The sequence below is a fragment of the Tauraco erythrolophus genome, chromosome 29 (genome assembly GCF_009769465.1).
Source record: "Tauraco erythrolophus isolate bTauEry1 chromosome 29, bTauEry1.pri, whole genome shotgun sequence".
Taxonomy (NCBI): domain Eukaryota; kingdom Metazoa; phylum Chordata; class Aves; order Musophagiformes; family Musophagidae; genus Tauraco; species Tauraco erythrolophus.
The window spans coordinates 2,851,429-2,860,622 of NC_141493.1; positions in this window are offsets into that span (position 1 = coordinate 2,851,429).

A 9,194-nucleotide genomic window follows, 5' to 3' on the forward strand; every position below is an offset into this window, starting at 1 on the left:
CACAAATTGTTATGGGATACTTAACTGATGCAAACTGGCATACCTTGTTTCATGCCAATGGATTTATGCTAATCTCCCCTGTGTTCTGTTTGAGCCTAAGATTTAATTATTGATGGTATCAATTATTCTGCCATGTTTTAATAAAGGAATATACCTCAGCTTCTAAAATAATGCCACTGCGTATCCCAGGAAATAGGCTTTGTAAGTGTAGGCTGTTAATATTCTTTCTCATGTTTTTTTAGAGAGGGGAAAAATGAGTGGAAAACCCCTTCCTCTGCCAGAACCGCGGTGCCAGGAAGATGGGAAGTGTGTCTGCAGACAGCCCTGCAGTGTTGAGTTTTCAGTGTGACTCAGAGGTAAGGATGAAGCTTTGTCACTATAAGGAAAAGAAAGCTACAACTGAAGCATCCTGCTTCAGAAACTTGTATTTCCAGGTACAAGGTAGTGCTGACTCTAATTTCCCCATTCTGTTTGTTTCCCTTCTGTTGATTTTTGCCATAATGCACGGTATAATCTAGCCCCTTGATATGCTATTGTTAGAAAAATCATTGACATAGTAGTGAAGAGAGGAACAGGATAAGGCTGGCTTCCAACTAGAATGAAATGGTCTGTGCTGTTTGTTTCATCTTTTTTTAAGACTGCATTGAAAAAGCAGGCTGGCAGTCCCAGAGATGAGCTGAGTCACCCAGCAGCTCAGCATTACATCCCTTTCCATCTGCTGAAGCTAAATCGGTTCTAGTTAGGTGTGAGTGTCATGATTTGATCTAACACAGGCTTTAGGTAGAAGAATCCAAGCCCAGGTTCATCCCCTGAAAGCCTCCCCTAGGTTGGCTGACCTAAATAATGTGAATTATCTTGGTAAATGATACAGAAAGTAACAGTAGTGATGTGCTAAAATGGCAGCTGTGCAGTCACATACTACTGCTGCATAAGCAACCAAGAAACATTGTGATAATACATTCCTGTTCCTATGTTTTCCTCTGCTACATACTGTGTAATTAACATGTACTCAGTCCAGGGACTGGCGTTTCCTCAAGGAAGAGTTCAGGTGTAGGAACTCTGCTAGGGCCTCACTGGGCACCAAGAAGTTACCTGAATGCAGCCAGAGTCAGTAAAAATTCCCCTGTTGGTGCCAAGTCTAGTGGGTTTGCCTCTGGTTTTATCACAGAATGGGTTCCTCAGCAGAACGTGTACAGGTGGGTTTGGGGTTGAGGTGGATGGTGGATATGAAGTCTGCGTTGTCTGTTCCTGGTCGTGTTTCAGAAGCATAAAAAGAGCTGTGCCTGCTGAGTTTGACTCGCTCAGAAATCGAGCAGTCCTAAGTCAGAAAAGCAAAGCATTCTTCGTACTTTTGATCTATTTATTGTTTCTACTCCATAGAGACACAGCTTGAGGGACTGGGGAATCAGGCAACTCCCACTGTTGCAAACGCTACGTAGCTCTGATGTTTGCACAACATCTTGTTTTTTATACAATATATAAAATGAGATGGTAAAAGCTGATCTGTGCGTGCTATCTATACTCAAAAAATAGGCACCTGAGAGATACTATACACGGTATAAAGTATGATTAAGCAGTTTCCTTTTGGCAGTGTTCTGTAATTGTTTATAAATCTACTGCAAATTCAAAAATCAACATATTGGCATTCAGTGGCACCATGTTTTATGGATTGATTGATTGATTTTATGGTAAGATTGATCAGAGCAGTTCTGAAGGAGAAAGGGGAGAGCTGGAACAGGTCCATTGTAGCAGTCAACGCTTCGTGCCAGTATTTAGTGCTCTGGGAGTGCAGGAAAGCATGCTTACGGCCAAGCTGTCCTGTAGGTCCTTCTATTGATCTTGCCACAGAGGGGTGTGTTGCAAAAACTGAAAAAGAGAATTCTCATTGAAGCCTCTGGGAGCTACATTTGAGAAAAAGTCTGAATAAGGATTTTGGAGTTGCCCTACAATGCTTTCTGTGTTTATAGCTACTTCTTTCTTTAAAACTTCTAGGGGCCAGGGGGAAACCCTGAAGAAATTTCTTTGGAGTTTATTCTCATGTGTGCCAGAATTTCTACATTTGTCCGTGCTGGTTTTAAGTTTTGACCTGATGCTGAACACACTTGACAATTGCTGTTTTATGTCACTGCTATTCTACCTGTCAGGGGAATTTTTGGAAGTCACCAGCAGGAGTAATGGATCTCATTTTCTTCTCTTCTCCTGAAGCTGTCAACCCTGATCTTGTGTATACGTCTAAAATTGCATCAAAATCTCTGAATGAGTTGAACTGAAAGTGCAACTGAAAATGCTATTCTACTTTGATTCTCGTAATCCTGCTGCATTTTTCTTTTATGACTTGGAATGAATCTTACATTTGGGAAGTCTGCTTCCTGTATTCCAAACAGCCCTTTTAATATGGGACAACGCTAACATGAATTGTCAAGCCCATGTGGAATTTGTCTGCAAGGACTGAAATACAGTATCTGGAAGACACAGAAGAAATGATTAGAAGTATTTATTTCTTTGAAAAGCTATTTGCTTTGTTTGTGCTATATATAGTAAGTGCCTGAGCAGCTTTCATTATTGTATTATCACTTACACCAATTCTGTTTTGCTGCGCGCAGTAACGTTAATTTGCTCACTTTGAGTTGTTCTGTCTCTTGATTACATGAGCTGGAGGAAGCAGCCAGCCACTTCTTTCATCTGAGCTCTATCAATGAATGCTTAATTAGGAGATTCATTAGCTTGTTTACTCTTTGGATCAGGACTCCAAACTAGGCCACCAAATCTGATGGCAGATTCCTCCTTGCGATTTCAAGGGTTAGTTCTTAACTCCCAGAATCAATTAAATAGATGTTCTGCTTTTGTTTGATTCCAGCAATTAACATAACCAAAAATATTCTTGGGCAAAGATGACTCCCCTACCTTGCCAGCTGCCATGTGCATGGTTTGAAAAAGCCTGCTCAGCCCATTTGAAAGAGATCATTTACTCATTTGCAAAGTCTCATGGCTTTGAAAGGTCTTCTGCCAACGTGAGAAGTAGGGGGTTAGACTCCAGAGACCAAGGGCCACATCAGAAGCTTGTTGTAAGTTGGCAGCACTTAAGGCTACCTGATGGTCTGAGCTTTGTCTTTTCCTTTTGTCTCCTTGTGAGTGATCTTACCTGTCTTAAAGCTGTCACTGGAAAAGTGGTATTTTATGATGCCATAAAATACAAAAAGAATAATTGTGACAGTTCTGAGCTGTATCAACTTCTGATGAATTGCAACAGAGGTTCCTTCTTCCCCTCCCTCACATGATCTGGTGAGTTACAGAAGACAATTCTTATTCTGTATTCATTAACTCATCAATCTTAATGATTGTAACATCAGTTTACACTGGATTGGGCAAGGTTGGAGTTGGTCTATCAGATCTTATGGTACACCATAGAGCAACTAACTGGTAGGCACATGGTGTAGGTATCCCATAGCAGTAACACACCAGGCGAGGAAGCAAGAAATAGAATCAATGTCTGTCTTTTACCTTGCTGGCATTTGTCACCTCTAGCATGGTTTTTTTTTCCCCTTCCAGTGGCTTATCTAAGTCACTCCATATATTTTTGTCTTGGAAACATTTTTACCACCTTAAAATATTCTTCACAATGTGGTTATAGTAGTTTTCAGTCTTTGGTGTCTCTGAATTACTGTTCTTAGCCAATTCCTTCTTGGAGGAGTATTAAATTGAAGTGAATGCAGCTGTTTGAGCTGACTGAAAGCAGAGTGCTCTGCCTACATATCTAATATATACCAAGCATTCAAGTGGGATTTTCACGTCTCTAAATGCCCAGTTCCCATTGAATCCCAAAAGATTTTAGACACAAACTCCTTTAAACTCCTTTGAAAGATTACAGCTTGTTACAGTTGTTTTTGCAGAAAAAGATGAGTTACGTGCCTTGTGTCATGCACGTCTCTCTGTCCATAGGGGCAGCTGATACATACGCCTACAAATCTTCATTTCCCTGTCCAATTAAACAGTGGTGTTTCTACTTATGGTTGTACTCATACCTGTTAAGCAGTGGACTCAGTTACTAAGACCTGAGACATTCTTATCAGTACAGTGAGCTACCTGAATACTGAGGAACAAAGACAAAGAGAACCCTAAGTGTTGGTATGCCCCGAAGAGTTGCTCTGGGAAACCACCTCTGTGACTACTGCAAGGTTTTAAATGCTCAGCGAAAATACTATGTAGTTTTGTTTGGGGGAATGTATGTTTCAAGAACATGTGCTTGTGCAACTGTAGATGATAATAGAGAAATTTAATATCCTTCATCTTTTTGAAGTTGAATACTCGTATCAGCAGCAATATCCAGAGGCAAGCAGTGGGAATATTTCCCTGTTTTCCCATTTCTGCTGACCATGTAGTTGGCTGTGCTAGCTGAAGTTAATTCTGCATTTACGGTATAGAGAGCATACAAAGGCTCATAATGCTGTTGGAGACTCTGTTCCTTCTAAAAACTTCCAGGATGATGCCAGTAAAGATAAAATGTAGGTTGAAAAGAGTATTTATTTGTGGACTGCATGCACAATGAAAGGGAGAGAGATCTTGTGTCTGTGGTCTGCAGGGAACTTCAGCATAGTCAGAATTCCTGCTTACCAGGATATGTTGTTCCTTTGGTCACGGAATCTGGATGAACAGTTGAGGAATACTTTCCCTATAACTCAATTACTCTTTAAACCTTTGAGAGGTTTTTCTCCTTGCTGCATATGCAGCAATAAAATTTATGTGAGGTGTACGCAAAACCACCTCTGCCTGTTAGTATGTGTATATAATCTCCCCCCACGCACACATGCAAGCATTTCTTAGCAAGATAAAAGCTTCCCATTATTTAATAGTCTGGCATGTACTGCGGACCATAAAACACAGCAGAAAAGTGAGCAATAAAACTGTCTGACTGTTGTACTGCAGTGTGTTGACTGGTCAAGTTTCACAGCAGCGAGCTGAAGTTGCCCAGCTCTGCAGTATATGAATAAAAATTACTAAACTTCTGCAGCCATTGCATCTAATTTCCTACATCAGATCTTCTTGCATGCATCAGATTCTTGATACTATATTTGGTTAGTAAGGATGATAGTGAAGGATTGTGCATATGTGGGATAGAATATTGAAACGCAGCCTATGGTTTTGGTTTTGTGCTAATATAACTTCTTTGAAACGTTGCAGAAGTCTGCAGGGGTTTAATCTCTGGCACTGCTCCTCTAGAGAGAAAATGGCTTTGCACCACGCTAATGCATAGATTAAATTGTGAATTACACAGCCTGATGGAGAGGCTCTGTTGGCATCTGTTAGCTGTGAGAGTTCAGGTGTTTTCTTGATACTACTACCAAGGGCAGATGTGGGGTTTTTCCTTTTTTCCTTTTTTTTTTTCCTTTTTCCTTTTTTTCCTTTTTTTTTTTTTTCCTTTTTTCCTTTTTTCCTTTTTTCCTTTTTTTTTTTCCTTTTTTTTTTCCTTTTTTTTCCTTTTTCCTTTTTCCTTTTTCCTTTCTTCTTTCCTTCGGAGTGAAAAGGGAATTGCTCCAAATTAGAGCCCTGAAACTTTGGGCAGGTCTTGTGGTCTTTCATTCCTGAGATTTAATTTTTCAGGGTTTGGAGTTTTGACAAGTTCCCGGACTTTCATCTCATTTTACTCCATCTGAACAGTTACAAGGTTATGTGACAGCCATTGCTTTCTATGATTGTGAAGCCTAAAATATAGTTAGTCCCGCAGCGCGGGAGAATCGAATCAGCCTGGGAATTGTCTCTGTTTTGCTGTGGCAGTGAGAGCATGGTAGATGTTTCAGGGAGCCCTGGGCAGGTACTAAGCAGTGCCTTCTGCCTCTGGGCATTCTGTCATCCTCACAGCAGAAGGCAAGGCTTGGTTAGATCAGGATCTGTCATATTTTGTCTTCCAAAATTTCTGCTACCCTGATGAGAAGCTTTTTGCCCTTTTTGTGGCTACTGGTAAAAACTTAACTGGTGGACCTAATTTAGCTGTTCCAATTTGGTTGTATCTTCTAAGCATTTGCAAAATGTTTACATGAATAAATCTTTACTGATTGCTTTCAGTTGGCTTGATCATCATAATCATATTTTTCTTGTTTGTTAAATGAACATTCATTAACTCTTTTCACAGTCTTTCTGTCTAATCCTATTCCCAGGGTACGTTCCCTCTATACTTAGTTGATGCCAATAGGAGTTCAGAGCCTATGTTTTTCTGGAGATCTGGACCTTAAAGACTTTCAGGTTTAGTATTTTCAGCACTTGCATTGTTACTATCTTAGACCCTTTAAAATCCCTCAGGTTAGTACAAAACTTGCATCATGAATTTGGCTTTTGTATGAGAAGTGTATTCTTGAAATAACAAGTTCAGAAGCACGTAGCATCTCTAGCTAGCCAGTCTGTCTGCTTATTTGGCGTTGCCAAAAGCTACTCAGTCATTTGTCTCAGTTACTCCAGAATCTCAAAGGGCCTGTTCTGGCTGTTGAGCAGATGGTTCTAAGTGTTACCTTCTAAGTGATTGTCTGCTTCCTGCTCTGACAGCAGAAATGTGAAATGTGCACTTACACTGCCCCAGTAATTAATCACAAGGGGTGTGGGAGATTATTGGTTTACCTAGCTGGTCCATTGCTATTGGGATGGAATTCCTGCAACAGCTGAAAGGAGTGCAGTTGCTAGGCTTCCACAGTGAAAAAAAAAAAAAAGAGATAAATCTTCAAGGGTCCTGCTGATTCACAAACATGACCATCAGAACTGACTAGAAATGGTAATTAACTTTGCTTTTCGAGGAGAATAACCTGGCCGTTCATTATGAGGTAGGATAAAGCACTTGAGATGGTACTGCAGGGAATAGCTCTGAGTAGTGAGGGATTAGGAAAAATGAGGTAGCCACATACATCCTTTTATCTCTCATTTTTCTGCTTCCGTTGATGGAATCCATGAGGATGTTTGTGAGCTATAATAAGCGTATTTTGAATACTGAAGCCAAACATGAAAGGTCATGTTTCACCTTCCAGTACAGCGGTCTGCACTACACAATAATACAGCTGGGCAGCAACAGAAAAGTTGTTTGTCTGCAGTGAAGTTTTATGGGTGGATTCTCACTGCCTCCTGGTTTGTGCCTGGGTGCATATGGGATGACCTTTGGGAAAGCTGAGAGAGCTCTCTGACCTACAGCACATGGGTATGATGGTTTTATGTTCTTGAACAATGCCCTTTTCCTGGTGTAGGGGTATCAAAGTGATAAAATGGATGGGAACAAGAAGTGACCACAAGAGAAGAGATTCTAGCAAAGGGTTCTCAATCATGTAATTTGCCTAAAACCATCAAACCAGGAGGTTTTTTTGTGCCGGTTTGAGTTGCCATGCTTGCACCAGTTCATGCATTATGAAATCTAACCAAGATTATCTCTTCCAGTTCCATGCTTTGAACTGTAACTCCTGGAAATATTCAGTTGCTAAAGGACAAAACCAAAGGCTAAACCACTGTTAACCTCCTTGTGTTACTGCACTACTGTAACATTAAGGAGAGTGTATGGCGTCTTTCAGCGACCCCTCAGAAATGCTGTGCTGTCACTGTTTAGAGGAATAATCCTGCTCCATACCTTTTTGTTCTCTTGTTGGGAAGTGTTTCCTTTGTGTTCGTGGGCTTTTGGCTTTTTAGCCCCCTCATACCATAAGAAACAGATGTAAGCACAGCCCCTAGAACACAGACCAAAAACCGTAAGCAGATTTAAGGCAGTCCTTTTGTTCTGTGTAATCTTGGGCAAGTCGGGCACTACTCCTGGAGCATTTGCAGCTCCTTTGCTCTGGAAAGCAACAGCTTGGAGGCTGAGTCTTCAATGCCTTAGATTTCTGGCTAACATTTTTCCTTTCCATCTTGCGCCTGCCTAATTACATCGCAAGTGCTTACGGTGGCTAGTTCTCTGAATTTATATACATACAGTATCTATGTATGCATATAGATTGCTTTACAATGTGTGGCAGTAGCAATAAAAATAGGGCATAGAAGTGGCACTTACTGATCAGTTAAGACATTGGTTTGTCGTCATGAGGAATATGCTTTAGGAGATTTCAATGAAGACATTTGTACAAGCTCTGATATTTACTTGTGCTTTTGAGGTACTGGAAAAAAGATTTTATGATAACTTTTTATGATTTCAGGGTAAGATACCTAGTTTGTTGTTGTACCCATTGCACGTTCAACATGGAAGCAGTTTCATTGATTCTTTTTGTTTTTTTTTTTTCACTTCAAGAGTGGCTACATGCAACTTGGTTTTAATTTTTCTTTCTCTTTTAAGTGTGTACATGAAGATAGCAAAGATCTAGGGACATGTGTAAGGCTGGATTCTCCTTCTGTTGTATTTATTTGTGACCATGGCAGTGCTCTTATTTCCACTAATCTAAGCAAAAGAGAAGTGACACACCTGGGTTGTTCCTGTAGCTAATATGATCTTTAAATCTGGTAACATCTGAAGTTTGGGTTAAGACCAGTAGGTCTGGAGATCAGATGTTCAGAAGACTGATTAGATGCTATGAGTCTGCAGATTTTGCTGAGAAGGAGAAGCCATTCCGTCAGCTTGCAGCCTGGAAACAGCTGCTTCTGCAGCACTGCACAGCCAGTAGGAAGCAAATGCCTTTATTTTACAGGCACAGAACAGTCAGGGAGAGGTGAAGGTGCATTTTTGGGCTGTCTCCTCAAAGTGCATGTGTGTGGGATAGCTGGGGGGAGGAAGGAGAAAGGGAGGAGTTATTTCTTACAGTAATGCATCCTGATAAGTAAGACAGGAGGCAACCTATTGAGTTCAGTGGCCACCGAGGTTTGATGCTGCTGCTGTGTTCAGAGGAAAAAAAAAAACCCGCATTGCAGATTTCATTTAGGTGGGCCAAGACTGTACAACTGCATCCAGGGCTTGCCTTGAGGGGCAGAGTTACTATCCGTATAATCTGACCTAAATCATTCTTTCAGGAGGCTTGCCCTGCCTCGGAGCAGCCTGCAATGGACTGAGAGATGCTGGGCACAGTGGGAAAGCTGCCAGAAAGGGTTAATGCTGGTTTCGCAGTTCCCTGGGGCAAGACTGCAGTAGTTTGTTGCTCCGGGTGCTCCTCCAGCGCCTCCTGCTGGGAATTTGCCCCATGGAGCTGCAAATAGGGGGAGGAGGAAGGGCAGAAAGGGAGCTGAAACCTTTTTTTCCCCAGTCTTTT